The 19,235-nt window shown below is 53.2% G+C and overlaps 1 protein-coding gene across 2 annotated transcripts in view; it reads left to right on the forward strand.

Annotated features, from left to right (window-relative positions):
- Window positions 1-1,445: 1,445 nt before the first annotated feature.
- DLGAP3 (DLG associated protein 3) overlaps window positions 1,446-19,235 on the forward strand; it is a 63,079-nt gene continuing 45,289 nt past the window's right edge. Inside the window, exon 1 of one of the 2 annotated variants that reach the window (XM_078073439.1) lies at window positions 1,446-1,525. The gene's annotated coding sequence lies outside the window, so the exon portion shown is untranslated. Of the gene's footprint in view, window positions 1,526-5,425; window positions 5,574-19,235 lie in introns of those variants that run through there. The other variant, XM_036065309.2, reaches the window with a different exon arrangement.

Consider the following 19,235-nt stretch of genomic DNA (forward strand, 5'->3'; position numbering starts at 1 on the left):
TTAGTTCCCAGCTTTAACTCTTTTGGGCCTGTGACTTCTACTTTCCCTGCCTCAGTTTCCCCCTTTATACAAGGAAGAGAGCCAGCAACCCCAAAGGGGTACAGAGAAAAGGGAGTTGTTGGGTGAATGCTGAATCATAACTACTTCAAAGGTCTGTTCCTGGAGAGGAGGACAGTTGGTCTCCCAAGGCTCCCAAGCCCTCACGTCACCATCCCAAAGCTTTCAAGAGCAGAAACGGTGGAGGAAGGAAGAGGGCTTTGAGGATGCACACTCCTCCCCACCCCAACTTTCAGTGCCTGAGGCTGTGTTCCCTCACACCCACCCTGGAAAATCAGAATCCAGGACCAGCCCCTCCCCCCCCGCCCAGTTTCAGCCCCTCCCCCTGCGGCTTCCCCAATGCGCCCCCCCCCCCCCGCCCCATTACAGCATCGCTTTGGGCGCCAAGACGGATTCCAGCCAGGAACTGCTGCAGTCAGCTCTCCTCCGCCTCTCCTGGCTCCTGCAGCCTTGTGTCCTGGCTCTGCCGCCTCCGGCTGTGCTTCGGACAGTCCCCTTTCCCTTCCCCACCCCGCCCCCGCCATGGCACAACCCCTGGCTCAGGGCCTAGAGGTGGGCGGGCACAGTGGGTACGGGTGGGGGCCCCAGCAAAGTCGGCAGGTATAGCGGGGTTCTCCCTCCACACTGGGAATGCCTGGGCTGTGCGGACTGTGGGTGGGGGACTCCGGTCTGTGGCTCGGAGGCCGGGCACAGCGCCCCACCCTGGCAGGGGCTGGGGCAGAGAAAGGGGGCTCCTTGAACCCAGGCCAGGAGCCGAAGTCGGGTAGCTGACCGGGAAAACCCGAAGAGTCTCCCAAGGGGCTGTGTATGGGGGGCTGTGTGTGACATTCAGGGTGTGACTGTGCCTCGGTGGGCGCGAGACCGTGCCCGTGAGGCTGTGCGACTGTCATCCCCAACCGCCCGCCGCTGGGCTTGGGTCCCTGCGCCCAGGTCCGGCGGTGCGTGGTCGTGACAGACACCGTGTGCCTGTTCCTGGGTCTGGCGGACACGGACCCGGTGGTCCCCGGGGAGGGGAGCTGCTTCGCACCCCGGAGCTGGGCCTCCCCAGCGCTGTCGCTCAGCCGGGCGGGCGCTCCTCGGAGACCCCGGCGGCCGTCTGCCGCCTGCGACCTCGGCCCTCCCGGGTCCGGTGCGGGGGCAGGGAGCTCGGTCCCCCTCCCTCTCCCGGGCTCCGGGCTCGGCAGCCCTGCGCGGGGGCGGGGGCGGGGGCGGAGCGCGCGGGCGGGATCCCCCCGCCTCCCCTTCCTGGTCCCCGGGAAATCCAGCCTCCGTGGCTTGGCCGCCTCCCGCTCCCGCGCCCGCGCCCGCTGCCGCTCGGCGCTCGCTTGGGGCTCCGCAGCCGGCGCGGCCCCTTCGCTGGGGGCTCCGCAGTGCCGGGCCCCGTCCCTGCCCGCCCGCCCGCCGCCGCAGCGCCCCCGGCCCGGGCCGCCGGCACCATGTAACCCGGCCGGAGCCCGAGCCGGGCCAGGTAAGCCGCGGGGAGGGGTGGGGACGGGGCCGCGCTCGCGGCGCCCTCTGCAGCGCCCCCCAGCCTCGGCCTGGCTGCGGCCCCGGCGCCGCCCACGCCCCGGGCTCCCGCGGCCTCGCCTCCCGGCCCCGGGGTTGGGTGGGAGGGCTGGGCCTCCTCCGCCGCCCCCGCCCCCGCCCCGGCCTCGCGACCGCGGGCCTGACCCAGAGCACCGGCGGGGGCACCACGCGGAGCGCGGACCGGCTCTCCCGGGTAGAGCCGCGGGGGCCCGCCAGCCCCGGCCCAGTGCTGGCCGGGGCTGGAGGCTCGGTTTTGGGGGGAAGTGATGGTGCTGGGGAGATCCGGAGAGAAGTTTCCTTTGCAGGTGTGTGAGTGTGAGTGCGTGTCACTGTGCCTGTGATGAGTGTGTGAATGTGTCACCGTGTGGGTCTGTGGGTGATTGTGTATGCCAGTGAGTGTATGCAGTGTGTGCGTGTGTCATTGTGGGTGAGAGTGTGTGCGTGTCAGTGGGTGTATGCAGTGTGAGTGTGGAGTGTGTTACTGTGTATGTATCTGTAGACGTGTGTGAATGAGTGTGTGTGTTGTCACCGTGTGTGCCTGTGTATGTCTCTGTGAGTGTGTGTGTCAATAGGATGTGTGTGTGTCAATGTGACTGTGTCTGTGAGTGGGTCCAGGTATCCGTGGCCTCTGTGTGTGTGTGTGTGTGTGTGTGTGTGTGTGTGTGTGTGTTGGCTGTGTGAGAATGTATCTGAGCAGGGTTCATTCTGAATCACTGACACCTGGGCTTTGTCCCTCCTTCCCCCCAGGGGGTTCCTGGCTGTGGTCCGGAGGCAAGGGACGGAGGCAAGGGACGGGGAGATCAGACTTTTCTGAGGTCAGATCATCCCTCCTCCCCTGTGACTCCTCACCCCCAACTCAGGCAAGAGCTGCATTGTACTCCCCACCTTGATCCTCACCTTCACCTACCTCAGGGGGTATCCTCTGTGATGTTACTCGTTGAGTCCTTCTTGCCTGCTGGGGCCCCTGGTGGTAGTAGGGCCAGGGGTGAGCTGGGGTGTGTGTGTGCTGCTTCTTGGGGCCTAGGAACTTGTGTCATCCCAGTAATGTTCACCAAGGGCCCTTTAGTCCAGGAGCTGAGGAGGCCAGGTGGAAGCTTCTGTCCTGTTGTTAGTCATCAGAGCAGGTGGCTCTCTCCCGGACTTCCAAGTCCTAAATTTCCAAGTTCTGGGTCATTTGTTCAGTCCCTTGGCTCCAGATGGGTCTGAAAGCTCTTTGAAGTAATAATAGTAAGAAAACAATGCCCTTGTATGTGTCCAGGGCTTTTGAAAAATACTCCACCCTCAACTCCTTCTTCTTATCCCCCCAGTAGCCTCAGGGAGCAAGCAGGCCAGGTTAAGCCATATGAAATTGCCAGTATTCAACTGTTTTTGTTTTTTACCTACAAAACCAGCAATTTCACGTAGTTCAACTTAATATAATGCCAATTTACAGATGAGGATGCTGAGGCTTGAGAAGTGAATTGCATTTCTCATGAAAGACTCCAACCCAGGTCTTTGGGTGATTCAAAGAGTTGGGCTGGGCCAAGGTTAAAGAGTGGTACCTCCTGGTGTGTTCTGTCTGACCCTGGGGGCACTGATCTCCATCTCCACCCAGCATTTCCTGAGTGCTGGGGCTACTTCTGCACCCAGCTGCCAAGGCCTAAAAGGGAGAGAGGGGGAGAAGAGAGGAGGGAGGGAAGGGAGAGAGGCTTCGTGAGTTGGCAGTGAATCAGGGTCTAAAAAGGGAGCTGGGAGGGCTAGGGTGGCAGGTGTTTCTAAAAGGAACATGAACACAGGATGAACAGCCTCAGATACAAGCCCTGCAGCCCCCACCCCCACTGCCCCACTGATCTAGCAGGCAGTGCCCACTGCATTTTATGCCAGGGGGCTCACGTCCAAGGAGTGAGCTTGTATATAGGAGAGGAACCTTAGAATTGACTTGGTCTAACCTCTTAATTATAAAGTGAGGACACTGAAGCCCAGAGAAGGGAGGGGACTTGCCCAAGGTCACACAGCAAACTTGTGTGTTCCTGGCTAGTCTTAGCCCAGGAACTTTCCAACCCTCCATGTTATTCTCCATTCCTGGAACTCCCCCCTGCCCCAATCCATGCCCATCAGAGCTGAGAAGAAAGGATTTGAGGAGAAGAATCAAAGACCCAATAAGCCTAAGGCTGTAGATCCTTTAACCTGGGACCCTTCTTAAAGAGAGAACTAGATGTTATTGGGGATAGGGATTCATAACCATACCCACCACCGAGTAGGCCATGGGCTTGTCTTGATTCCTGCTGGAGAGGGGCTGAAGCTGCTGAAGGCCAGACTCCCAGACTTTCTTCTGTGGCGGTGCCTGCTTTCAGCTGCTGCCTGGCACCTCACATCATCTCTCTCCAGCTGATGTTGGGGCTTGAGCTGGCTGAGCTCCATTTTCCTTCATCCCACCCAATTTCTGATGCATTTTGCCTCTAGCTGGCCTGACAATTCCTTATTTCATGGGTTCCTGTTGGGTAGAGAAACTTCTGGGGCTTTTCTGGTTTTGGAAGTGTCTGTAGTACCCTTAACCCTTTCTAATTAAACTTCCAGAAGTCTAGGGTAAATGATAAGATAATTGTCCCCATTTTACAGATGGGAAGACTGAAATTCAGAGAGGGGCCTTCTATTTGGTTGTTTTTTCTCTTAATCTACTAAGATCAGTAGAAGAGGTTCTTGGAGTGAGGGGATGAAGGAGGCAAATGACAACAGAACCTTTTGTCCAGAGGGGCTTCTACGGACCCCTTCTACTGTCTTACCAACTCCATGGTCAGGAAACCTTTCCAGAGTTTGATTTTATTCCCACTTGGTGGATTCAATGTGTTGTCTCAGTGGGAGTTGGAAGAACAGCTGTGTACCCTCCACTATACAAGATTTATGTCTTGATTCCTTCTTTACTCACCTGCCCCCCCCCACCCCAGTCTGAAGACTGCTGGCTCAGCGGGCCTCCTGCTGTCTGGGGAGTCTGGGTTTGAGCTGGGGTGAAGCAGTGGCACCATCGTTATGGTAACGAGCTGCCAGCTCATTGTTGCTAATAACTTGTCAAGTCCCTGGGCTCAGATGCAGCATGCCTTCCCACCAGCCCTTCTCCCCATGTCACAGAAAGAAAAAGTGAGGCTGTGAGGGAGGGCCCGACGAATAAGGGTATCTGGGGAAGTGGATGGCCTTGTCCTTGGGTTGCAGCTAGAGAGCTGGGGGTAGGTCTCTTGGGGGCTGATTTGCACATTTGATTACATAAGTTTATGTATGATTGCATGGGCTGTTACATGTGAATACACCCAAAACATACTTGTATAGACCTGTACATGCTAGCTGACATGTTCATGTGCTTTTACACAGCAACCCACATGTAAACATGCTTCCAAGCACCAGAACATGCTTGTGCATGAATACTGCCTCTACCATCTGCACATAAGGCACCCAAGAAATCTGGGTTTGTGGGGGTGTCCAGGTGTGTGGGTGGGGATCTGATCTTTTTCTGAAGCAGCTTCAAAGTGTTTTGTTAACAAAGGGACAGAATGGTACCAGGGTTCCTTCTTCCTTCCAGTCAGGAGCTCAGAATGGGAGTGGGCTGGGAATGATGTGGGGGGCTCAAGCTCCTAACTCCTGAAGGCCCCTGCTTCTATGTCCTTTGAGTTCAGGTATCCCCTGCCCCCCTCACTCTCTGTTCTTTCTCATCCTCTCTTCTTCCTATGTGTAAATATTAAAGGGCTGAGCCTGCAGGGCTGATGTAGACATGGGGAGAGAATGAAATTAAAAAGGATTCCCTTGCCCCCATCCCGACACCCCCACGCTCCAGTCCCCCGCTCCTGCCTCCTCCCCTTTCCCTTCTCCCCTCCCCTCAATCAGTGCTTCCACATGTCTCTCCTCCCCCCAGTCCAGATGGGAGCTGGCTCCTTCAGAAAGGGGGCTCAGATCAGGGTGTGGGGAGCCACCTCTCTCTGCCTCCCCCCACCACATCTGCCTACAGGGCTGGGAGCCCCCACGTGAGTATTTCTCTTATCTTTGGGGTGGTGGTTAAGAAGGAAAAGTGGTTTTTAGAACCAGCTGTGAGTGGCGTTGAGAGGCTCTGGGCTGAAAGGAGGTGGGTGGGGTCCTCTCTCTAGGCTCCCTCAGGGAAGCCTCGTGTCTGGGTTTCTTTTCTCTCCTTGGACACAGAGGGAAGGGAGCAACATCAGGTGCTCCCGGTGGATGGGAGCGAGCGTGGGATGGGCAGGGGAGAGGGGCTTCTGTTCTAAAGAGCACCGGTGTGTGGTGGGGTAAATCTTTCTGGCATCCTGGGTTTCTGGCCTTTGTGCCCAGAGAGTCGCTGGGAGCTGTCCCGAGTGCTGAACGGGACTCGGCAGGGATTTGCTCCTTCGGAACTGTCTTGGGTCTTGAATGGGGCTGCGTTGGAACCCGATGATGGAAATGTGACTAGGCAGTGCCGAGGGCTCACTAGAAAAATTCTCCCAGATGACCCATTTAACAAGGACGGAGTCCCTGGATGGAAAGATAGATTCTGGGGTCCTCCTTCTGGCTTTAGGCCTCACAGTTAGTTATTAGTGGTATTTGAAAAAAAGAACTCTTTTCCTGTTTCAGTTCCCTCTCCCCTTTCCCAAATCACCTTTCTGTTAGTGTGGGGATAGGAATGGAGGATGATACTGTGGCTGTAAGCTCTCTTCTCCTGGATAGTTTTTAGTGCAACAAGCTTAGGGGTACGGACACCAGCTTTTCTCCTACTGAGTCCCACAAGTTCAGGCTCAAGGCAGTTCTGGATTAGGACAGCTTAGGTTTTGCTAGTTAGGCCTGGGGTAGATAGGGCTCAGGAGTTCAGGACAATTTGATTGACTAGGTGGCACCCCTCTGCCCAGCATACTTTGGAATTGAGGACAGGGGACAGTGAAATATTCTGCAAGCCTGTCTCATTCTCTGCCCACCCCAACCACAGCTTAGAGCAGCGTTTGGGAGAGACTTTTATTGGGGAGGAAGATTTCCAAGCAAAGGATTCAAGGAGTGGGTGGGGTTGTTCAATGCCATGGAGCAGAAAAGGAGGAGGCTACTGGAGACAGGGCAATGGGAAAAGAGGAAGATCTGGGGAAGAGAAAAACCCGTCAAATTAGGGTATAGGGTCTAGGTTTCAATCTTCAGCTTCCTTGGAAATCTTTTTCCCACCAACCTAGCGTCATCTCAATTTTCTGGATTCTTGTGCTTTGTCTTTGTAACTCTGAAGGGAATCGAGCAAGGAGTTATTTCTCCAGGTCCCTTCCCTTGTCATCCCAGGGGGATGAGAGCCAAATGTCAGGACATGCAGATGAGACTGTGGGGAACAACAGGCAGGAAGGGTTGATGGCAGCTTCACCTTCCATCCCCAAGAGCACAATCAAATATTCAAATGGGATCCTTCTTGAGAGGAGAGCAGGGAGGGTTTCCAGATGATGCTGGACAAAAATTGGGTGTGGCAGGGAGTTCAAGAAAAGGGGGAAGTATCTAGGGACCCCAAACTGAGCCAGTTCATTCTTTCCCAGATGTGACTTCTAGTTAATAAGGAGCCCATCACCCATCATGTTTTTGATGTAACTCATCAAGATGATTCTTCTCTTCTCTAGCTGCTTGGGAGGAGCTGAGTTTTCCTATGCTGTGGGTGCTGGGAGGTGGTGGGTGTGGGTGTGGGTGCCTGTTTGGGGAGGGGAGGTGTTTGTGCTCCACTCAGCTCCCTTAGTTACATAACAGCTTTGATAAGACTTTACTTTGGAGCTGCAGCTACTGCCTGAAGCAGTCACCCCTCCACCCCCACATGGAATACTGGATGTCCACCCCCCTCTCCCTGGCCCCTTGGAGAGTCCTGCTATTCATGATCCAATGTTCCAGCAGCCACTTTCCTGCTGGGAGTTGTCTTCAGTTCCCCTCCCTGATCCCTACCTAGCTCCTGTTTTTTAAATACTTGCTTCTTTTGTTATCTTGAGCCAAGGTCACCACCGTTACATTTTTAAGCCTTAAGGTCTGGCCTCTCTTTGGCAGGGTCCTTGGGCTGGGATGGAAGGGGTTCACTGGACATCATGAAGTTACCCTCTAGGGAAGAAGAGCAGCATCCCAGGAGGTTTGGGGGCCCAGAGATAATCTTCTGATTGTTCCCTCCTGTGCCCCAATAACTGTTTTGGAGTCTGGGAGCAGTGGACTATACCCAGAGGTACTGGGAGGAAAAACTCTGGTCTTGATATTTTCCTTTTATTTCCCTTTTTTGAATTAAAGACTTGTATATGTACATGGGGGTGCGGGTGGGGGCTGCCTCTTGGGTGGGGAAAAAGTGCACCTATTCCAAGGTGCACCTGCTTCGTTGCAACTGATCCCCCAGGTTGTCTGAGGAAATATTGGTTACTACAGGCATGGGACAAGGGGATAACAGCCCATTTTTAGAATGACTTTTTTTTTTCTTCTGAGAGTGGGTGGGAATGGGGTGTGTCCAGGAGTGGGGCATATCCTATTGATAGTAGGAACAACTTTCCAAATGGAGAAGTGGGAGACTGGCAGGAAAGAGAGCAAGTGCAAACTTGTGATGTCCCTTGGAGAGAATATGGACTCCTGGCTTTGTGCGCAGGACAGAAACCAGGGGAGGGGCTGGATAGCTCCGCTATTCTGGTGCACATGCATGTGTATTGCTGCCTGTGAGTGGGTCTGTGACTGTGCATGTGTACACACATATGCATGAGTATGCTGTGTGAATGTGTTCAAACACATTTATGATTTTGTGTAGAAGTGTGGACACATGTATATATAGGTTTATGTATGTATAACTTTATGTGTGCATCCATGTATATATGTGACTTTGAAGGCAATGACTTAAACCCGTGTGTGTGTGTGTGTGTGTGTGTGTTGGGGTGCTCACCCAACAATGCATATATGTGAGTGTAAGTTTGCATGTGAGCGTGTGTGTGGGGACACATATGTGCACACATGCATTAATAGCATGTGAATATATCTACATAAACTGGGTCATATGAGTAAATGTGACAGAGAGAAAGAATGAGAGAGAGAGTGAGAGATTCTGACTGAACACTGGGGCTGTCCAAAAGTTGTTTTCCCACACACTTGAATTTGATCCACCCTGATGCCTGTGGCTCTTCTCCAGAACGCAGCCTCCTGAGGTGTCTCAAATTCTCATGTCACGGGGACCCAACTGTTCCTCACTACTATCCATATGATGGGGATTTGCAGAGGAGAAACCTATACAGGCCTTGGAGACAGCTGAGTGAGGGAGCCCAACCCAAGGCTGATCAGATGCTATGGTGCTCAGGAGTGTATGTGGGAAGAGGGTATGGGAGCTTAAACACTAACATGAGACAGACATTTTAAGAATCAAGCAGAACAAGGGGGGCTTAGTGGGTGAAGGGGGCAGGGATATTAGAGAGGCCCAAGTGTGTGTATGAGCCTCACACTTGTGGGGCATGTGGCAATATGTGTGTACGTGTATATGTGTATATTACTTGTCTATGCTTTAATATGCCTATCTTGACATAAATGCACTTTCTAACATGTACACACATGAACGAATCTACAGGAATGTATAGATCAACACAGGGATTTGTCAGCATGTACATGCATGCTAACAAATATACACATATGAACAGAGTATGCAGAAATATGTGGGCATCTGCTCACACTGGCCTGATTGCAACCGGTGAGCACATACCTGTGCACCTCACTCACCCACTCACATGTTAACAACAGCCTGCAAATAGTCCCTTTTCCACCACCTGTGCCTCACCCAATGCCTCGCCTCATTCAGCCAATGTTTATTTTATGCCTGTGATCTGCTACATTCTGTGCTGGACACTGGGGATGGTTCTCGACCTCAGGTAACTTATAATCTAGAGAAGGTGAAAGACCTGAAACCAAGTAAGGAGAGTGTTGAGGAAGGTGGGAGGATGGAGACCTACAGAGACGTTGGTCAGTTCTGGAGTGGGGAAGGGAGGGGCTTGGTAAAGGAGCCATAGGAGAGGAGGCCTTTGAGCTACAGCTTGAAGTTGTAACAGGTGTTCCCCAGGTGGACAACTGTAGGAAAAGGTGTTTCAGTGACAGGAAATGTCCCAGATGGTCTCCCTACTCCCACCATTGCCAGGCCCTCCTCCATAGATTCTCCCCTGCAAAAGCAGCCTGAATAAGATGAGGTCATGCATTTCCAATGGCTTTTCATCTCAGAGTGAAATCCATAATGCTTAGTGGGGCCTCAGTGACATAAGTGCCGTGTGTAAAATAGCTTCCGGTGACCTCCCTGATCTCAGGTGCCACCCCTACAAGGGCTTCCTTTTGGTTCCCCAAAGATGGCAAGCACAGGCCCACCTCAAGGCCATTGTACTAATTTTTCCCTCAGCTTGAAAGGTTCTTCCCCCAGATATCCATGTGATTTGCTCCCTCACTTTATTCGTCTTTGCTCAAAAGTCACTTTTATTTTGGAGAGGCCTCACCCACAGTCTACCTTAGATATCCCCTTGTCTTTCTGTCCCCTCACCCCACTCCGTTGTTAAATATATTTGAACGGAGCCCAAGGCTGATCAGATACTGTGGTGCTCAGGGGTGTATGTAGGGAATATACGTCTTATACAATCTAACATACATTCTATACTAGAAAATGAACTTCTTCAGAATGAGCTTCACCCGTTGCGTTTGCTACTCTACCTGCTGTGTCCAGAGGAGTGCCTGGCTTTAGTAGGTGCTCAATACATATTTTTTGAATAAACGTATTTTAGGTAGATCACACTGGCAGCCAGTGAGGAGAATAGATGGGGTTGGACCAAGATGCGAGACAGGGAGACCAGTTAGGAACCCACCGAAATAGCTTTGGTGAGAACTTAGGATGAGGGCCTCTTCGATGTCGAACACTGGCAGTGGAGGTGGAGAAAAGGAGATAGAATGCGTGCACTCTCATGCACACGCGTGCACACCTGTGACTTTAGCCACTCAGATCTATTGTCTTAGCTGGAGAAGGCTAAGGAAGAAAGTAAAAATGCCTTTATGTGTGTATGCAGTGTGTATGTCATGAACACCCATGGCAAGCTGGACACCCTCCAGCTAACCTTGGCTGACCATTCTCCCTTCCTTTTGGGTCTTGGCACCGCCACCACACATACGCCCAGCCCTGCCAGCCAGGTTGCAGAGGGCTGCCGTGTAGGGGTCCCTCTGGCTCCATTTGGTCAGTGATACAGGGCTCCTGCCTTCAGGAACAACGTCCTGAACAGTGGGAGGGGTCTTAGGAGGTCAGAGCCACGGAGACTTAGAACTGGGACAGAGGCATGCGGACCCCGAAAGGAGTGCTCAGAGCCGTTGAGCTGAGGCCCGGTCCAGACTTCCTGAGGCCCGATGTGGAGGGAGGGCAGCCTCCTCAGACAGCATTTTCCCTCCTCTCTTCCTCTCCCTGCTCCATTCTGGGTCCTCTCTCCTGGTGGGGTGGGTGCCTTGGCCAAGTATGGGCTCAGGAGTGAGTGGTCCCCCCCCCCCCCAGGCTGTGATGTGAATTCAGGTATGTGGGCGTACCCAGGGAAAAGGGACCCGAATTCCAGAGGACAGGCCAGGGGTTTGGGGGTAAGGGAGGAATCTCTCTGAGAGTCTCAACTTTGGCCGTTATCCTTTCTGCCAAGAGACACGGGGACTCGCGCTCGTGTAGCACCGTGAGGGACTGAGGTTAGACCTCAGGAGGGGCCAATCGGCGGCCCGCGGGAAGGGACAGAGACTTGGCGCGCGGGGAAAGCTGGGAGGAGGGCCGGCTGAGAAAGGGAAGAAGTGGGAGTGGTGGGTCAGTCCCTCCCCGTGCTGCTCCCCGACCTGGGGTAGGGGCGGTTAAGGCCTGAAATCCTTTGAGAGTTCCTCCCCCAGACCTCCAAGCTTGCGCGCGCGTTGCCTCATCCCCCAGAGGCCAGGGCTCGAGCCCCTTGCAGGTTCTAGGTGTCTGGGGGCCTTCTGCCAATCTCCTCTCCATCTGGACGAGGGGCGGGGGCGCTGCCGCCGCTCCCCTCCCACCTGGGCTCGGAGCTTGGGGGTTGGGCCGAAGCTGCCGCCAGAGCCGCCCACCTGCCCGCGGTGTCATGGCAACGACTCTGCCCACGTGGACGAAGAGGAAAGGGAGAAGAGAGGAGAGGAGGTATCATGACAGACGTGAGGATGGGAGGAGGCTCCTCAGGGTCCTGCGTGCTGGAGCCCCCACCTTGCCAGTGGTCCGGTCCTAGCTGCTTTCACCCCAGAGCCCCCAGGGCAGGGTGGAGCTTGAGCTCCAGGCCTGGCCTCAGAGTGCGCATGTCCTTGGGTGTCCTGAGTAATGCTGATGACCTTGGCCTCTTGTGCTGGGGGCCTCCCCGGGCAGCGTCCTGGGGGAGATGGGGCTGTGGCATGTGCAGATCTCTTCTCTCCCCACCCTGCAAGTCCGGGATGGTGCCTGGGGCTGAGGGGATGAGAGCCCGACCTACTTCTCCATTTTCTCACTATTTTTCAAAAGGAAAATGACCCACTTTTCAGCCAATGGGACTGGGGCCTGCTCCCAGGCTGATTTCCCTGAGCCCCCCTGCCCAGGCCTCTGCCCCATCCTCAGCCTATTAGCCACGTGCTGGACCCACTTCCTGAGGGAAGCAGGTGCACCTGTGTGGAGGGGTCCTTCCCTGCCATCTGCACCAGGCTGGGGAGGGGCCTGCTCTGAGTGAGGCAGGGGTGTGCCAGGGCCCTACTAATCCTATGTCGGCTCCACTTTGGTCGGACCCCATTGGCAGCCACAGTCCTGGGCAGTTTGAGTGTCCTGTCTGCCATCTCCATACACTCCCAGGATGCATCCTTGGAGGGGCAGGAAGGCTCTGGGGAGGATTGGAGGAGGACCGCTCTGTATTAGTGGATGGTGGTATGCTCTCTTCTCAAGCATGGACAGGGAGAGCCTGTGGCCCTTGAGAACCATGTCTGTCTGTCTCCCTGCCTGCTAGAGCTCCTCCCAGAGAACATTCCTAGAGGCTTCTGTCTATGCCTTTCTTCCCAAGCCCCTCCCCCTCTCTAGGATATTGGCCTGGGCCTCAGAGCCCCCTCCCTCCCTCAGCTATATTGGCCTGGGCTGGCTTGGGGGGTGATTAGGGATTTAATTATTTAGTTTCTCCAGCTCAATAGATTAATTCCATCCATCACAGGCAGGCTGAGTCTTCTCCCCGTTTCAGGGCTGCCTGGCCAGCCCCAGAGGGAGGGAGCATCATTGCTCACCTGGGCCTAGTACTGGATCTGGGAACAATGGATAAAGTTCTTGTTGGGGGAGGATTTGGTGTATGACATTGAGCAGATGTGGGTGCCTGAGTGATGTGAAATGAACATACGTATCTGTTGTATGGGGATAAACACGTGAATGAACATGTATGTGAGGTTTGTATCTGTGCAGCTTCTGTGTGTATAAGCATCAGCGTCCACTGGATAAAGATGTAGAGGTGTGTGAGCCCTTGTGGGAACAAGTGCGTGTGTATCTGCACCTTAGGTGACGATGACTATATATGACATGCCACGTGAGTTGTGTTGGATGATCTGCATGGCTTTGTAATCTGACTTTGGATGAGCACATATGTTAAACTGTGAATAAGCAGCATGTGCCCGTGCGCGAGGGAGGGATGGCAGGGATGGAGGTTTTCTGAGGCTGAGTGATGAGTCAGGGCACACTGGGGGTCCACTTGGTGGCTTCATCAAACCACTGTGGTCAGAGAGACATGCTACTTTTGACCTGCCGGGGCTTGGTCTCTCTGTGGGTGAGAATGTTGGGCCTGGACTCAGACCAGATTCCCATCCCTCTTCCACCACCTCAGTGACCTTGGGCAATTTTCTTTGCATTTCTAAGCCTCAATTCCTCATCTGTAAAATGGAAGTAAAAATGGTAGCTCCTGCAGAGGAGAGTTTTCAAGGGCGCCGTGAAGAAGTGTAATGAAAGTGCTTGATACCATGGCTTTTTAGTTGTAGGCATTCAAAGAGCTGTGCCTTGGAATCCAGAGTTGAAAGGCACCAGGGCTTGTCTGTCTGAAATGTGTTCGGTGCTTGAATCCATTCTATAGCATCCTCCAGAGCAGCCCTCCAGCCTCTGCTTGCATGCCTCACTAGGCAGGACACGCCCAGTTCTTCAGGGAGCCCACCACCCTGGAACAGCTCTGCCTGTTGGGGCGTTCTGGTCCAGCCGCACGCAGTCATTTCCCTCCTGCCTTCTTCTGTTTTTCCTCTGCTCCCTGTGCCCCATCTGAGGGGTACTCCTTCTTGATGGCTCAATCACGGATCCTGAACTTACTGAGCACCTACTGTATGCCAGGTCTTGTCCATGCTGAGACAGATCAGGTGGATTGGTTTTCAAGGAGCTCAGGGTCTGCAAATAAAATTTACCCTACTGTGTGGAAGTATGGGACCTAAGAGGAGGTAGCGACTGCTTTGTCCTGGGATTGATGGGGGGCCACTCATAGGTAAGTTTTCTTGGAAGAACACCTCAGAGGGCAAAGCTGGGAGGACAGGCCTTCCATACGGAAGGCTCTCCTCTTCCCATGCTGTCTCCCCCTCTGGTCCTGGCTCTGCTAACCCAGAAATCTAGAGAGGAGAGCAGAGGCTAAGACAACCTAGAGGCTGGGTCAGGATCAGGCAGAGCTGAGGATTGGGAGGTGTTACCCTGTGAACCTGGTAGTGTGCCAACCAACCAGACTTCATGGGGCCGTGTGGGGCCTAGCCCTGTGTGTGACTCCCCTGCAGGAGAGGTCCAGAGGAGGAGCCAGGCCCTGACACAGGCAGCCACTGTCTAAGCTCACACAGATTGCTAATAGGACAGTGTGCTAACCTGGGAGGCAGACCTAAACTCTGGACTCCATCAGACAGCTGGGCCAGAGGGTAGGAAAGGCCATGGGCCTGGCCTGGCTGAGAAGCTGCTGCCCAGTGGACCCTTGCCATGGCCTTGGGATCCTACCTGTTGTTCTCTGATGGTTCTGGTAAGATGAAGTCTGGAGGCCAGAGCAGAGGCAGCAGCCCAAATTTCATCAAACACATACAAATAACAGAAGGCACTAGGGTGCTAAAGTCTAGAGAAACCAACATATGGAAACATATGTGTCCATTGCCTTGGACAGATCAGCTTATTTTCTCATTGCCACAACCTTAGGAGGTAGGTATTATCCCTGTTTTACAGATGAGCAAATGGAGACTCAGACAGATAAACAAGTTTTTCAGGGTCATGCAGGTAGGCTACAATATAATAGCTGGAGGCAGAAGACTGTCTTTCCAATACCCCGCAATAAGGTCACTGGGCTTTTCCTTCCATATCCCAGCTGGAGGAGATACCACCATCCCTGGCTGCAGGGATTGGTGGGGCCTGCAAATCAAGGGCCTCTAGTTGTCTCAGGTGCCACCATCTTTGGCCACCAGGGCTGCTCTGCTGTCTTCAGCATTCTCAAGGTGCGGGGGGTCTTCAGAAGGAGCTCAGGCAAACAAAGTCCCGGGGAAACATGAAAGAAATGAGTTTTCAGAGCACCCATTTTTGGTCCAAACCCAAGTCAGGCATGGCTACAGCCTCTGCCCAAGGCCATTTGAGAAACCCTCTTAGAGACCCTGCTTCCAGACCTCACACATTTTCGTGGTCCTCCCCCCTCCATTGTTAATAGCATTGATGGACATTTTACCTGCATTATCTTAATCTTTGGGACATCATGATGAGAAAGGAACCATTCTTGCTCCCATGTGGAAATTGAGGAAACTGAACTCAAGAGAGATGAAGGGCCCCCTTAAGCCCCATGTCTAGTAAGTGGTGGACTTGGGACATGAACCCAAATAGTTTAACTCAAGACCCACATTCTCTCTTACTAGCTGCCCCTGAAGAGGGTCCTATAGGAGTGTGGTCCTGGGAGTCCTGCCTTGCAGCAGTGGGCAGGAGGGATGACTGCCCCAAGAAGGCTTCTGGAGACCTTCAGGAGGGAGAACATGGACATGACAAGGCAGAAGAGCCTGAGAATTGGTTCACTTGGCAGAAAGGGAAGAGCAGGCCAAAAGCAGTTGGCCATGGCTGCAATTAGGGAGCATGAGGTGGGGATGGGGATCAGGCTGAATTGTGTCTCACAGGGCCTTTGGCAGCCCTGGAGAAGGAGGAGGAAGCCTGAACTTTGCTTCTGGTGTCTCTTGGCTCTGTGGCCCCAGCTGGGAGAGGAGCTGGGGCCCAGAGCATCCGATTGAAGGGACATACTCGGGGCTGGCTGGTAGACCCCAGACCCTGAGATTCCCTCCCCAGAGTCTCATTCTTCTCTGCAGGGTGGGGGAGAGTCATTTACCCCACTCTTTCTTCCCATTTCCCCCAAACGCCTTCCTTGAACTGTGCAAAGGGGCACATCTGGAGAGACCCAGATGCAGCTGGAAAAGAACCATCTGTATCTGCCCAATTGAGAAGGGCTAGATAAGTACGAAGAGCAGGGCTGGGTTTGGAGGCTGGATTTCTAATACCAATCCTTCAGGGGCTCTCTAAAGCCTTTAGAGGGAAAGGAGTAGAGGTCCTTTCTGCTGGCTGTTGGGCACAGGAGAAGAGTGGATGAGGGTGGCAAGTGAAGACTTTCACTCATGCAAATAGATATATTTTTTTAAAGATTTGTTTATTTACTTTAGAGAGAGAGAGAGTGTGTGCATGAATGGGGGGAGGGGCAGAGGGAGAGAGAGAACCCCAAGCAGACTCCCTGCTGAGTGCGAAGCCTGACACAGGGCTTGATCCCTGGACCCTGAGATCAGGACCTGAGCCAAAATCAAGAGTCAGCCACTTAACTGACTAAGCCGCCCTGGCGCCCCCAAATAGATATTTTTTGAGCACCTATTAATGCCAGGCATTGTTCGAGACACTCAGAATACTGCAGCACATGAGACAGACATAGTCCATGTCCTGCTGGGGCTTATGTTCTACTATCAGGAGACATACTATAAACATGTAATAAAGAAAATAATTTCAAAGAGCAATAAGTGCTATGAAGACAATGAAACAGGGTGATGTAGAGCATACCTGGGGGATGGGGTTCAACTTTAGTTAGCGAGTGGTCAGGGAAGGCCTCTCTGAGCTGAGACCTGAAAGATGAGGCAGAGGAAGCCATGGGAATATCTGGGGCAGAGCGTTCCAGCAGAGAGAACATCAAGTGCAAAGCCCCCTGAGGTGGGATTTTCAAAGAGATTATAGGTAGTGTGGGTTATTCACAGACTGAGCACTGTCCAATGGGTCAGGAGATGGATTTAGACTTGGCTCTGCCTAAATGTCTCTAGTGTTTTGGAGCAGTAAGCCCATTTTCTGTAAAATTCCTACCCTAACGCCCCAAGGAAGAGTTGATTAAATAAAGTTATAAAGGTGAATGAAAAAGACCCCAAGCCTCCCTCCTTCTATTCTCTTCCTCCTGCCTTCTCCATTTTCTGAGGAAGTAAGGGTAGGAGGAGGTTTTTCTGTGGGGTCCTAAGGGCCAGGGCTGGGCACAAGACATACTGAGTCTTTCTTCAGCAACAGGGCTGGTGGTGGGGTTGAGAGAGGCCAGGGACAAGGGCACCAGCCCAGCTACAAGAGATCCTGCCAAAGGCAGCTGGGCCAAGCCAGTGTGGAATGGTTCAAGGGGGCTCAGGCAAAACTGGATGCAGGAAGAGGCAGGCAGCCGGGGGAGGAACGCCCACCCCTGTGTAGAGGACAGTGGGCTACAGGTCCTCGGCTTTGTGTTAAGGCTCCCTGGTAGCTAGCCCTTTTATAGTGGACATACAGCCCCCACCACAAATGCTGCTGTCAGGACAGGGGGTGGGGGAGGACTGGACAGGGAAACCGAGGCAGAGTCCTGGCCATTCTGGTTGACACAGGGAAGGGGGATGGGTGGGCAAAGCCTGAAACTTTGGGGTCCCAAGAGCACACGTGGCCCACCCACAGACTTGTAGGAGGCCAGGCCTGCAACAGCAAAATGAGTTCCAGACCTCACTTGCTGCAAGTTCTGCTGTGTTGGAAGTGGTATGGGGATGATCTCATAGGTTCCAGTGTGAGGGGACTAGATGGGGCTGATCCCCAGCAAGAGAGCAACTGTACCCCTTTGCTGCCATCTGGACCAGTGTGTCCAGCTTGTAGCTTTCCCAGACAGCTTCATGGGGAAGGCATGAATTGGTTAATATTTGATGTTTGGAATCTTTATCTTTGCTTTGCCTACCGCATCGCTTTGTGTCAGCCTCTGAGACATTGGCCGTTGCCAAATACTCCTGGTTCCCTGGTGCCTAGGCGTGGACAGTCTTGACTAAGACCTGCCGCCTTTTCCCCAGCAGAATACCTTTGGTCTTATATGGTTGTCCAGGAGAGATTAAGTGACCCACCCAAGGGTCACACTGTAAACCAACGGAGGAAGAAAAAAAAAAAAAAAAAAGAAAAAAGAAAAAGAAAGGAAAACAGATAATGAGAGCTCCTTTTATTAAGCATTCACCATGTGCCAGGTACAGTTCTAAGGGCTTTATATGCTTTACCTTGTTAACCATCACATTGTTGTTAATCCCTTTCTGATGGCTCTAATATCGCCATTTTACAGATGAGAAAATAGGCTAAGAGAGGAGAATTGGCTGCCCAAGTACACAGAGCTAGCAAGTGAGTGGAAAGGGACTTGAACCCAGAGAGCCTGACCACAGAGTCTGCACCGATAACTGCTTTGATCCAGGGAGTTTGGGAGTTGCCTGGGTCTCAAGAAAGGAAAAGCACCTGAGTTGGCTGGGCAGGGCCCTAGGGGAGAGAAGAGGAAAAAACTCTGACTCGATCCTCTGCAGCCCTTTTCCTTCCTCCCTGTTCCATTCTTTTTCTGGAAGGTAATTGCTTGGGGCAGTGACAACCTCCTGGCGAATTACACAGCTGGTTTCCCAGTGAGATTTGTAACAACAACCCCGCCAGCCTGGCAGCCCCCAGCAAGTTCCGGTTTAAGAAACTAATTGCTGGATTGTGTAGTTGGTGCTAAATTGGGTAATTTCTTGGTGACGGCATGCGTGCCAGTTCTTCCATTCCCAGATAGATTTGAGCTGCATCAGAGAATTTGTCATACACGGCACCCTCCCAGACTCCTCCACTCCCCACTTCCCAGCTAGCGCAGGCAATTGCAAAAGAGGCTGCTTCCCTGGGCCCAGAGTTTCACCATCTGGGCAGCCCTCTGTGCCCTGGGATGGTAGATAGATGCCTTGGTGCAGGAAAATGGGGAAAATAGCACCAGCCCCCAGAGTTGTCATAGGGCTTTAGGGAGCTTCCTTTATTCGGTACTTATCTGACCTTGGACTTGGTACCGACTCAGCACTTACTGCACAGGGGAAAAGGCGAAACCACACTCTGGTTAGCTCTGGAGGTTTTGTTTGTTTGCTTTCCTTTTCTTTTTTTAACAAATTCACTGGCATTACTGTGTTTACTTCAGAATGGCAGTTTAGTAAGTTTGGCTTCTCTGGGCTAGCAGCACAGGTCAGAGGAAAGCTAAAGCATTGGTGTGGGGCAGCACTGGCTGTGACCTCGGGCTTTGCCACCAACTCTGGGACCTGGGCCTCTGTCAGCCTCAGTTTCTTTTTCTGTAAAACGGAAGTGGGGGATAGTATCTGTCCCTTGGAATAGTTGTGGGAGTTACGTAAGATGCCATAAATGAGGGCGCCTGGGTGGCTCAGTCGTTAAGCGTCTGCCTTCGGCTCAG

Source organism: Halichoerus grypus, chromosome 5 (assembly GCF_964656455.1).
Source record: "Halichoerus grypus chromosome 5, mHalGry1.hap1.1, whole genome shotgun sequence".
NCBI lineage: Eukaryota > Metazoa > Chordata > Mammalia > Carnivora > Phocidae > Halichoerus > Halichoerus grypus.